This window comes from Teleopsis dalmanni, chromosome 2, assembly GCF_002237135.1.
Source record: "Teleopsis dalmanni isolate 2A chromosome 2, ASM223713v2, whole genome shotgun sequence".
NCBI classification, from domain to species: Eukaryota; Metazoa; Arthropoda; class Insecta; order Diptera; family Diopsidae; genus Teleopsis; species Teleopsis dalmanni.
The window spans coordinates 197,618,182-197,632,657 of record NC_051847.1 but is presented as its reverse complement, the minus strand read 5'-3'; positions in this window follow the sequence as shown (position 1 = coordinate 197,632,657).

Below are 14,476 nucleotides of genomic sequence, written 5' to 3'. Positions count from 1 at the left end.
GTTGACCATATCAATGTAAACTGAAATTGTTACAAAATTAGCCTATTTTTCGCTTAGTTAGTTTGTGTATAAACAATATTATTGCAACTGAAACAGTTAAAACCTAAAAGTAACTGTCAAAAAATATTTACATCCACAAAAAGTCACCTATGCCATTATGTGGTGTTCGATCTGTAGGTGTCAGTTTTAATGCTTATCAAATTTTTAGGATGAAATTGACTATATGAATGTGGAAGTTCTTATTAGAACTGCCACAAGCACATAACTTGTCCGTTTTTTGAACTTTGTTGTGCGTGAAACTAAACGTCTATTTTTCTCGTTTCGGTGTTATGATTTGATCACATACTTACTTACATGACTATAACGACCGATTATCGAGATTTGGTCTGACTCAACAAGTCTCTCCAGGCGTCTTTGCTGCTTGTGCATCTTCTGTAGTCTTGTAAGTTTAGTGCGGTTAGTGCTTGCTCAATTATAAGTGCGGTTAGTGCTTAATCACTCCACTGAAGATATGGTTCTCCCCTATAACTTCTTATTGTACCGCTTACCTCTTCAAATACTATTTTTGTTGAAGCATCTTCATCCATTCTCACGACACGATCAAACCTGCGAAGCCGCTGAGTGTTACTTCACTGAATTATATTAAAGTCGTGATAATGCTCATACTGCTTTTGGTTTATTTAGATGCGGTACTAATCGCATACTTGTAAAGATTCAAAGATATCACGGAAATCTTTTTTTTCGAATAATCCCAGTGCATTTTTTGATAAGTCCTCTGCTTCTGCACCATTTAGCAGTTCAGGTCGTATGAGTGATTTATACCTTTTAGTCTGTCGAGAAAGAGCTTCACATCCCATTTGTCTACTGAGCCCATAGTAGTATCTATTGGCAATTGTCATTTTTGTCCGACATGCAGGCTGACATCGTTGTAATTGGTTACGGCTGTGCCAAGCTAGATAAAATTTTTGATAGATTCGAAATTACATTAGCCAGCCACCAGTGCCGTGTCTGAGCGACACTGCGACTAAAATTTACTATTGAAATCAGATATATAAGTGGTTTAACTGTTATTTATTTATGTTGAAGATATAGGAACCAGTGGATTATTGTTTATCACTTCATCAGACTAAGCAATAATTGATCTCACATCTGCATATGTCTCCGTGGAGCCTGTAACCATTCTGAGCTTTGATAATGCGGAGTTGTTCAGTCTGTCAGTTTTCATAAATAATTTCAGGGTTCCATCCTTTATGTATTTTAGGATTTTGATTCCTTTCCATTAAGGTTTAGACCTATTTAATTTTATAAAAAACGCTTTGCTGCAACACACTTAAAAATATTACTAATATTTATTAAGATCTAACTTTTGTAATATATATGACATAATTTTAAATATATCTAAATTTATACACATTTAAATTTTTTATATAAATTTATACAAATTTCAACTTTTCTTTTTCAGGTAAATCATCTATTATTTATTATTCACCAAATACTAGTACAGTAATTGCGTCAAATAAACAGCAAATTGTTTACAATATGTGTTTGCTGTAATTCGGTAAGCATATGTAAATTTTAATTTTAATAATTTAAAATGTCAATTTGACACCTCAGTAATGTAAATAATTTCTATTGAATGCCTCGTATAAACACGTTGTGAAGCAAAATTGAATGCAAATTAACACCACATAAATGCGCATCAAAAGCACAATCAAAGGTGCTTAACATATGCGAGTAAAGTGAGTGTATTAATGTGTTTGTATGGGTTTACATAATCGTTGAAATCCTAATACTATACAAATACTTATTTGTAGACTTTGATAGACATTTTGACATACCTCTGCGCCTACGCTTACATACCATTTACATATATATATATGTTTATGTAGATGTGTATAGGAGCAACTTAATGTAATGAATTGTATGGTATATTTGAGCTGGTAGCATAACAGAGTGTCAAAGCATAATTAAATTTTCAATTGAAATTCCATAATCAACAAAAAGCATATATAACTCTTATTATATACGAGACTACAAATAAACATATGCATATACATACACACATGCATATACCTATATTGTTTTATACAATTGAACAATACAAGCTTCTTTAAACAAACAACAAAATCCGTCTATGTGGTATGGAATGTCAGCTATTCACATACCCACCATACACCACATACCATACACCACACACAACACCTAAAACCTTGCCAATATACATGCATGCTCGCATAACATCAAACCAATACCAAAACCAATCCGAATAACTTATTCACCACATTGTGTATTACACTTGTATTGTGTTTTATGCTTTTTATGGTTAACTAAACATTTCGTATGTACGGCATGTGTGCTCTTGTGTGTAATTGAGTTGATTTTAATGGAGACTATGTAAAGGCGTGTGTATTACATTGTGTAAATATTACTCTGTAAATTAACAGAAATGTATTTGTATGTAAATTAAATAATTTTTAGCGAAAATTTAAATTAAACAAAATGGCGTCAATAATCACTTTTATCAATATTGCCACATTTTACAATTTACAATTTACAATTTACAAATCGACAGTCATTCACACTTCATGCACTGCACTGCACTCAACTCATGTAATCAGATATATTTGTGTTGCCTACCGTAACAGAAAAACATAAAAAGGCTAACAACATATTTGCTAAGATAATTAAATTATCAAAGTACAAAGGTAAATTTCATTGTGTTTAGTCTACGGGAAAAGTTAAAAAGGACTTTTACATATACTCATCCTTAATTTTGTTCTCGTTCTCGTTCTCATTTTCAATTTCATTTTCATTTCCATTTAAAATTTTAACTTTTATTTTGATTTTGATTTATTTTAGGCAACGGTGAGTGATTTCATTTTGATTGTAGCGCAACGCCTTTGTGTGTTGTTAATTTGCATATTTGCTTTGATGGTCAAAATGTAACTAATATTGATAATGAAAATATATTCCTGGTTTAATTACATTATTAATAACGAGAGTAAAAGTAGATATGCTTTGATGTAAAATTTGTAGTTTGATAATTGCTAACATAAGTGGGCTGAGCAGTGCTCACTGCTCTGCACCTGCAGAGTCACTCCAAAAATTTTGATTTTGTCAATTTCTGCTTTGGTTTGTTTTCAGTTTTTACATTTAACAGTCAATAACAATTTAATTTTTATGTTAAGCAACTTTAAATCGCTGTTAAGGCAATGTATGTGTGTGGTATGAGCAGTATGGGCGGCTGGTGGGAGTATACGGTTAAGTGCTCTGCTTTCACTTATATGCATAAATTAATTTTATGCTTTTATCTTTGATGTCTAAAAGCCTAGTAAAAGCTTAAAAGGGATACATATAAGCAACCACATGTGGTTAGGCAACTTCATGAGTGTAATTCAATTAAGGATACTATATACATTTTAAGCTTATTTATATTAGTTATGCTTTTGGTTAGTAATAATTTATACTGTTTTATACTCTATTGTAACTTTAATTAGATATTAAACAGAATTTATTTAGGAGGTTAGAGGTTATTACGAATTTGGATAGATAGTAAGTAAAACAATGATTTTTATTAAAAAAAAATTGAAATTTAGAGTACAGGGAAGGCATTTCAAATCGTTTGAGCTCATTAAAATCGCTAAAGGAGACAAAAATCTCATTCAATTAGACTGTATGCTAACATTGTAGAGGTTTTAAAACAGTTTTTCTTTAATTACAAACAAATTTAAGTACATAAAAATATGATTCACATATGATATTATAATAAACTGGGAGGATAGCATTAAATATCTAGGCATTACGGTGGACAAACGATTCACATGGCTTAAATGGTTTCAACTGAAAAGAATTAGCTATGCCAAAATTCTTCATCACCTCCAACCACTATTTGGAAATGAAAATCTCTTTGCTAAGCACAGGAAGCTGTTATATATTATGGATGTGTAGCGTTTAGCAAGGCCTCAAACACTACTATTCGCTCTGAGAAGACTTCTCAAGGTGCCATGGTCATTAGGACGAATGACATCCTCAGGGATGACATCCTCAAGATTGATATGATCAAAAAATACTTAAAGGATAGAGCCCTGAAATTATTTATGAAAACTGACAGGCTTACCAACACCATGTTATTGAATCTCAGAATGGTTATAGGCTACTCGGGGAGGTATACAGATCTGTGGTCAATTATTGCTTAGTCTGATGAAGTGATAAACAATAATTCAGTTAAGACCTAGAGATGGGTTATAAAGAAACCTCGCAGTTAATAGAGAGTAAAAGTACTAAAGTGCACTGACTCAACTAGCCTCAACATAATAATGATATCTATCTAGTCGTATACAAAACAGTTTTTCGTTCAACCCAAAATTGCATAAAAGTTTATTTTATCAACTTCTCGTACTTAATATTTCTCAAAAATACTTCAGAGTGTTTTTAAAAATTCCGAAAACAAAACATGTTTTCAAGAGTTGAAGAGTCTACATTTTCTTATACATAATGTCTCTATAAAATATTTTTCAAAATTTATCGACCTGTTGTTTTTCTTTTTATAGAGGGTTTTATATATTTTTAAATCGGCTATAGGTGCCTTTTTGTTGAATAATATAATTTTATTAATTATATTAATATTTTTTGTTTGATTCTATATTTTGAGTCTTTTTGAGAGTCATCATTAAAATATTAATTGAAATATTGTAAATTGTTATAATTGTCTTTGTAGATAGTGATCCGGATAATGACTCTCATGGAGTGTCGAAATATAGAATATAATAAAAAATATGAAACGTTGAATAATTTAACAAAAAGGTACCTATAGCCAGTTTAAAAAATATATTTTTCAAAATTTTTACTTCATTAATAACTAAGAAATTTTATTTGGACTGACAGCCCTTGTAGCTAGGCTCATGCATACTTAGTTAGATTTTAATTTATTGGTATGTTTTTAGAATAAAACAAATGATTAAATAAAATTTTGTTCAAGTCTCAAAGCAAATCAAATTTCTTAATTCTTAACAACACTCGAGTCCAACTTTGTATATTTTATATTTTAAATATAAAATAAAAAATCCTTGCTACAAACCTTGTTTGTCTTATATTTACTTTACAAACAAATGTCTCCATTTAGCAATAAATTTACTGTACCGTAATTGCAATTAATTACAAAGAAAAATTGTTGTAATCTATTTGCAAAACTCCACACAATGTCCGTCCAGGAAGGCTCAAAGTAAAGTCAACCATAAAGTGTTACTCCAATTACAAACAAAAACTAAAATCGTTACGTGTGGCTTCCTCTGAACAAGAACAAGGACGTAAATATCCCTAACTTTAGTGATTGCTTGAATACAGGCGTTGCCTAATGTCCTGGCACAAAGTAAACTACACTAAAAATTCTAAAAATGATTTTGTCAAATTAAATTTTACACGTAAGTTGGGATTATTTAAATGGGCAGATGACGTGCCTATTTGCCATGTTTTATTTCTGCACAAATTTTATTAGAAACCTAGTACAAGTACAGTACAAAGGACATACTACAGATGTGTTTTCAAAAAATGTATAAAAGCAATATTTCATTTTCAAAAAGTATTTCTGTCATTGATGCCATAGAAGACTCTTCAATATTTGCTTATATGTCCTTAAATAATTTTAAAAATATAAAATAAATTTTTAAAAGGAAAATGTAGAATTTTGTTTAGATATTGAAAGGATAATAAGAACAACTAAAGGAGCTTGACTTGTTTGTTTTGGAATTTCAAATTTATTATATTATTTGTAGAAATATTTTTGGAAATATTGTATTGAGGTAGCTTAGGAATATATAATTAAATCAGTTTTTGCCTTTTTTTTGTTATCATACCTTAATCTGAGTGTATTTTGCAGCTATGGCTCCAAATGTTATAAGAATATTTAATATAATAAATAAAAAACTTTAGTTTGTAGTTGGAATTTATTCTTTGACTTCCAATATTCTTTCTATCAATATATTCGTTTTTCCTTTGTAGAGTACACATCTCAATGATTATTCATCCATTCAGTTGTTATCCTGCGACAACACAAAAGGAAACCAATAATTTCAATTAGATCTAAATATTGTATTGTATTGGAAATATATTGCTTTATATTTTTTTAAATCAAATTATATTCTTTCTTATAGCAAATGGTAAATTCTATATTCTTTGTATTTATTATGTTGAACTGAACTACAGTTTAAATTATTATTGTCCTTGCTAACTTTGGCATGAAGATTTCATGCGTAACAGTATTAGATTTATTTACTCATGTGTACATTTGCACATACACATACCAGTAGATAAGCTCTATAGAGCAAGAGTTGAGTGGGAGTGGCACTTCATTGTTAACGCTTTGAAGTTGATTTGTTGGCACATTTTAGCCTATAAATATCTTTAACACATTATAACTATATCAACGACTTTAAATGCGGTTGTAAACAAGAAAGGATTTTCAGAATGAAAACTTTAAATTAGTTTCATATAAATATAAATCATATAATTATATTTTTTTAGATTTTATATTTTGTCAGTTTATTAAATTTGTTCATTTAAAGTAAAAGACGAAAAATATATTCTTATTTATAGAAGAAAGAAATATTTTGTTTAAATGTGGGCTATAACATTCACTTTGTATTGATTGTAATCCTTTATTTTAACATATTCATTCCGAATAGGGATGTACTTGAAATTAAATCTCTCCAAGATGCATTCGTTGATCTTTTTATCACAGACATATCGATGCCTATTGCAATAGCATGTTGTTATTGATAGTCGTATGTCACTTCTTAATAGTTAATCAACTCTACAGATGTAAGGAATTCCTTAATGATCAACCGACAAATGGTAAATTTGGTTTAGAACTCTACAGTTGTCAAGAATGTTCTAATGATCCGAAATCCATTGCATGTCAACCGTTAAATTTACCGAAAACTTTTTTGAAAATGTCCAACATTACGAGACAAGCTCAAATATTATGAGAATAAAATCTAGGAACATAATAGCCACTCGACTGTTACAAAAATGTAAATATTCGTATTTTATCTTTGAATACGTTAGAGTAATAGTGTAATAGAGTAATAGTGAAATAGAAAACACTGTATGTTAATGAACGTTTAGTTAGATATATGGACACTTATTGCAATAGTACCAACATCTGTGAGGTCGAATACAAACGTGGACTTACATCCATCTACACAGATGCAGTTTCCTTTTCGTGACCTGGGTTGACTCAAAACAAGATTTTCAACAGGCCCCCGCTGACATCTCCTAGGAAGAAAGACATTTCAATCGTGCAGTAAGAACTGTTCTAGCTCAATTGAGACCCGGGTATAGCTAAGTGCTGTTACTTGTCAGACATAAACACAACTATTTCTAATGTGTGCTCAAACACCAGCTCTATTCACCATGACATCGCCGATCTGCTCTCTTGTTCCTTCACGTACATAAACCTACACCCAATTGAACTTTGGACCCACCGCCTTGAAGTGGCCAGGTTCGTTCGTCTGCACCCAAGTTGTTTTCAATTGAAATTTCACCTAATTTAAATCCACTCCTTCTCCTCCACTCAAGCTCCTCTCCCAATCATGACCCACCCACATCCTAACCCTTGCAACCGTCTTGTAAATCTTACATTTTATCTGAACTTACAGGGTTTAGGTGCAGGTACTTTATATTAAAATCCTGTAAATCATATTTTTTTTCTAATTTTAATAAATAAAAATTTCTAAAATATATTTACTCTATAGTTTTAAACTATATTTCTAATAAAAAAATTATTAAAACTCATAAATACTTTGAGTACTTAATAAATAGGAACTAAGTAATATATATTTTGTTACGATTAAAGTAATTTAACATTTTCTTGACTATATCAAATTAATATTTTAATAAAATTTAATAGTTTTAATTAAAAGTCCTTTGAGTATACTTACACAACTGCAAAAGTGCAGTTCTAAAACCTAATTTTCCGCACTTAAATGGTTTGATCTCATGTCTGCAAATTGTATTAAACGTTCAGAAAAAGTTAATAAATTTAAAACTCCTTCAAAACTATTAACAAGATTAAATATTAAAAACTCTTTCAGTCACTTTAATGATAACTTTTGCAAAAGTTTATTAAAAATTTTTGATAATTAAATAAAATTGCAAAAGTTACACGAAATAATTGCATACTTTACGGAGTTGTAAAATTTTGCCAAAGCTCGTTGGGTGAATTTAATGCCTTAATGTAAATTATAATTTAACTTAAAATACTGGATTTAATCACAATTTTAATAGATTGACTGCTTAGAGCTATTTTCACTTAAAAATTAAAATTTTCTTATGACAAAAACAGACTAACCAAAAAAATAATTGTAATTAAAATTCAAATATAACAACACAGCAGCAGTCATGTGTCCTTCTGTCCTTCTCCACCACAACTTCAGATTCTTAATTACCTGTACTGCTATGAAAATGAAATAAAATTTCTTCATATACTTTATTATCTCGTGTCTACTCAAACTCAGCTCCAGCTGCAGCTCAAAGTCCAAAGGAGAAAAAAATTCCTTAATGAAATAAGAATCCTGCTTGCTGCGTTAGTTAAAATTTTTGAATTTTAATGTCTGTGGTGATTTTCAATTTTCAAACGCATAACATAACGCGTCAGTGCACTAAGAATGGGACCGTCACGAAATTATTGCATAGACCATGGACCGTAGATCGTAGACCATAGACCATGGCTGAAGGGAACAATAACAAAAGAGAAGCACAACACATTTTGGCCAACACAAAAAGTTACAACCGCATAAAATTTTATTACGAACGCGTGTATCCTTAAAAATGTCCAGCCAAGTTGACTTGATGAGTACGGCACGTTAAGCTGCTTTTAAATTTTTATGGTGTGCGTTCGTCGCAAGGACAAACTTTTATTTGAATTATGAAAAAAAAAAAATTAAATAAAATAAAAAAATAATTCCCATAAAATGAAGATTAAATAAAATAATTAAAAAATAAAAATAACTGTTGAGTTATTATTTACAATAGGAACTTCTTAGTCAAGGTTTAGCGCTATTCACAGTCCTTTTGAGTGGTATATCAACATAAATTTAAACAAGATTGTTCAGCAATTAAAAAATATGTAATTACTCAAACAAATTTTGCTATATATATGGTATATGTGGTTTGAAAATAAAAATATTTTAAAAATAATTTTTATGAAATAAAAAAATATATAAAATATATAAAAAAATTTAATTAAAAAACTTTTTGTAACCGTCCACTGTCGGGACTCATATCAATAGTGTAATTTATGTGCAGTTCTTTTCATAAAAAAATATGATATGAAATCTGATATTTGTGTTTGAGTCACAATATCTCTTCCTTTGCATTCCTTCGGCACATTTGTTATCTCAAAAAAAAAGGTGCCAAATTATAAGGTTACTGGTTACGCTTACTGGTTTCTGACCCTTTTATGTTCTGCTTATTTACTTTTGTCCTCACAAAATCTTGTTATCTTTTGATATGCGTTTTGGTTTTGTGGTGATTTTTTTTCCGAAGCTACATTTCGAAATGTAGCTTCCAGAACTGAAAACCATTTTAAAATACTTTTTTTATTTTTTTTTTTGCATTCAGAGTTAAAAACTGTACAGACCGCATATGTTTCAATGTATAGTATTACATGGGTATATCAACATATCCTTTGGCTAAATATCCTTTACGGTTTGATGTGTTGATTGTTATAGATATTTTGACGTTTCTATTGTGCACATATGGTGTGAAGTCTGGCAAAGTTATATATGCTTTTGAGTAAAATTTTTAAAAGGTCAATTTATGGTTTCGAAAAAGTTTTTTAGTGGCACATTTGATCTGATATCAAAAACAAATTTTGATATGCAACATTTGCAGATTATAAAGTTTATCTGTTAAAATGTTGAAAAAGATATTTATATAAATATTAACATGTACTTTAAGTCGTAGTGAGTTTAAAATGTCTGTGATATGACGCATAATAAAAGGAATAAGTGAAAAATTGCTCTGACTATCTGAAATATTAGGTAAGGTTAGGTTACTGGGGCCGTTCGAAGACGCACTTAGGCCATGAGGTCTATAAGCATTTGATATCTGTCACTATACCCATATAGTACTGACGACAAAGCCATTGACACGAGCTATGGAAATAGAATTTAGCTCTTTTAATGAATTGAAAAAGTGCGACCCTAAGTAGGAGTGTCTATATCTTGTGAAATCAAGACACTGTAACAGATGTTGTGTTGGTGTTTCCTCTTAATCATTCTCCCTGCAAGGTCCTGACATTGAGCCTCATCGCATGTCCTCCCAACGGGAAGTGTTCCGTAATACTTCACACTATCTTGTATAAAATTGCTCGGGATAGGTTGATTAGTCCATGATATTTTTTTACTAATTCTTAAGTATTAAATAATAATAAAATTTTAATTTTAATTAAATTTTTAAATAAATTAAATGAAAAATTAAATAATAAAATTTTGTTCTTGCAATTCACTACTAATTCAAAAAATTCTCTATTAAAACAATTATTTTTATTAAGAAAATAGTTTTTTTTCGTCATAACTGACGTTAAAAATCTAATTTAAAGTTTTTTTTTATAAAAATTCTATTATAATACCTATCAAATAATTATATGACTGTAAACTACACATTATACAAACTATAGCCTTTTTTTTATCTTATTTTATTCAATACTCTCAACATATTCGGTACTATAAATTTTCCGGAGAATTTTCCTTCCATATACTCACACACCCTTCTTATCACTATGGTGTTTTTGCAACAGTCACCAGGATAAAAATGATAGGAGTAATTGTCGATTGTGGTAAGAAATCTTTATTCCTAGGTTTATTAATTAAACCAAAGTAACATCAATGGGCAAGAATGATTCTTTGTTGCAAGTCCAGGCTGACGTAAGTTTTAGTGATTATGCTAGTTGTCATATCAAAAATGTATGTTACTATTTCGACCTTATAATCCTTCCAGGATTTGGAATAAATTTTCAGATTATTAGACAATAATCAATAACAAAGGAAACATTTGGTTCTTTAGGAATAATGAATATGATAAATTAGCTATTGGATTATTAAGACTTAAAGTAATTATACGGAAGCATGCTTTACTTCTACGTCTTCTTACTCGAATTGCCGCTTTAAATACCTTTTTCGCTGGAACCACATCCATTCTCACAACATGAATAATAATTAATTCCTTATAATTCAATACTTGATAATATTTCTAATAAGATACATGTTGGTTCGTTGACAAACCAGTGCATAATCTACTATGTGAAGACATCCCACATAATAAATTTTATCTAAACTAAATAATCATAAAGAATTTTTTCTCATATATAAATAAGTATGTAATGCTTTAAAGGCCATAGAGAGACTTGCTACAAATTAATTCTAAATAAAATTGATAAATTTATGTGTGCTATATATAGAATATTTCTGACACCAACTTATCTCTAAATAATGTCACATTATCGTAGCATCATATATTAATTAAAATCAATCGAAAAATATTACTACTTTATCAATTATTTGTTTTATTTATTTTGCTGTGCCATAAATTAGTAATATTATCAAATAATTAATAAATGTTCCAACAACATAATTAACACAGAAGCATTGGCGGATCCACTATGCCTTAACAGTTGATAACAAGTTACTTGCCACAACGTCATACGACGAAATTTTAACAAATGTTGCATGTGACATATTTAACGTTGCAAGATATAAAAATGAACATTTTATCGGTAATACATTTCGAAATGACAGCTTACAACAACATCAATAACAGCTACAATATCATGAGCAACATTGACCATAAGTTGTTGTTATTGTTATATATGTCACAGCAACTAGAAATTTGTAAAACTGAAAAGTAGCAACCAACAACATAAGTAACTACACACCAGCAACAGTAACTGGAACGGAGCAACAAAACCACAACAGCAAGAATATCTAAACAAATTCGTACAATGACAGCAGAAATTAATGAGAATGCAAATGCATAGCAACTGCAGATGTGACAGCAACAAAACTAGTAGTAGTAGTAGAAATGGTACTAGTATTGATAAAAGGTAGTAGGCAGTCACTAGCAGCGGCAAGCCAAGAGTATAACGACCAGCTAGCAACATCAACATGACAGTGCGAAGTCAATGAGCAGCAACCAGAGCACATAAATTACTCAAAATCAATTTATATTGCAATGTTGTTATAAAGGCAATAACAACAACAAAAGCAACAACAACAATGGAACAATAGCAACAGTAATAACAACAACAGTTAAAGCAACAGCAACACAAAAATTAACAGCAAGATTACAACTTTACCCGCAACAAAACGTTTGTGGTGTCATATATGGAAGAAGGATGCATATGTGGAAAATCATCAGACAAGCTGGAGTTTTGAAATTTTATATCAATAAAATACAGAGAAATTGAAATTAATATTAAGTTAAATTTGATTTTAACGTCAGTTATGAAGACAGTGACTATTTCACTTAATAGAAACTATTGTTTTTAATAGAGAGGTTTTTAATAGAACAGTACTAAATTGCAACACGACTTTGGTTCAATTGGCTAATGAACACTGCCTCAGAGCTGCAAATTTAGCTGGGTTCGAGTTCAACCTTTGGTACTTGCAGTCTCAAAAAATTAATTACGAATAATTATATATAAGAAATAATTCCATGACCACTGATATAGGTATTTGCCAATACTCGAAATAATTGTATCGTCACCCAAAAATTGAATTTAATAAAAATAATAAAAATATTTGTTGTTATAGTTCTCTACTGTTCGAAACCTCTCTATTACTTTATTAAGTACCTTGTCATTAAATAAATTATATAATCTGTCCTCTTCATCCACTAACTAAAGACTCCGTACGGAAGGAGTCTGCACTCACATTCCCTATTTTCTCACAGAGCAGCTGTAGTCAGATATTTGATTAAAACATGCGAATAATGAGAGACAACTGAATCAATTTGTGTTATAATGAGATAATTTCTCCATAATTCTACTATAATATAGTTGAGTACAATGGAAAAAATGGAAAAATCTTAAGTTACTTTTCTTTTGCTGTCTGGCTTTCAAAGCTTGAAACAGAGTTTAGGAACAACTGAAGAAGTTCAGTTGTTATAAAAGAAGAGGGGATGTGAGGTCGGGAGAATCAAATCTTTAGCTTTTCTATAAACTTTCTTCTATTCTTCGTAATTCGTTTTGTTGAGAACTTACAACTTTAAATCGGAACAACTCTAGAAGTAAGCTGTATCGACATATAGAATGAAATTATACATATAAAATTATTTTCTCTTATTTCTAGTTTAGTGTCTCTCATCCTTCTATTTCTCCTGCTTTGTTTTTATTTTGTAGCTTTAGCTGTTTTATATACTTCTTTCTACTTCTTTTCATATTTACATTTGTAGAGACCCTACTACCTTAAACCGCAACATCACTAAAAGTAAATTATATCAGCATATAGTCTCGTTAAAAGATTTTCAGAATAACTGACTGTACCAAAAGTTTTTGTTTGGGCGTAGATTTCAAAGTGAAACTTCCTCTTCTTCTTTGTTTGATGAAACACGGTTTAGTGACTAAAGCACTTTTACTCAGTAGTGTTCTTGACCACTTGGATGATCCACTTTAATAAGAGCTCCGTTAAATTCTGATAATAAGTTATTCAGATGATTTTATTGAAGTATATCTATAAACACATCTTCCTGACTGAAACTTTTGCTAACAAAGCAACATAGGTATTCAATTCCTTTATAGTCGTGGTGAAAAATCAAAAATCAGACAAATTTGTATCTTCAACTTTCAAAATCATAAACTTTTTAAAATCTCATACCCTTAGAACCTCCTTCTCCGTGTTTGAAGTAAATTATTGCTTATTGGACTTTTAATGAAATTTTTTAATGAACGTTTCATTTCTAATTATTCGAATGTGACTGCCATGTCAATTATTAAATGTCAAACAAAATTTTCGCAAGGCTAGATTTCTAAAGCTATGAGTACACCGTCTCCCGCTGAGGAAAGGAAAACACCGAAATAGATATTCCCCCAGAAAACAGAAACAAAAAAAAAAATAGAAAAAATCTGTTCTGCTTGTTGGATGTAACGTATAATTCCATTGTCAGATTTTTTGCTGACACAGCAGAGGCTCAAAGTATTTTTGGCTTAGCTTTTGGAATTGTTATGTGGTGAACCATTATAACGATGAGTATGTCGTAATGAACGTGGAGAATGGTTATAAGCGAGAAGAGATTTTAAAATGAACTAGCCACCCTAACGTGACGTACAAGTATAAAGTAGTTAATTTTCGAAAGTTCAGCCATATCACTAGGCATGGGCACATTAAAAACCAATAAGGCAGCACATCCTCACATGAATCAAGTACAAGTACGTCAGCCAAATTAAGTCAAACATGTTGTAGCGTGTATGTGCGTGTGTGAG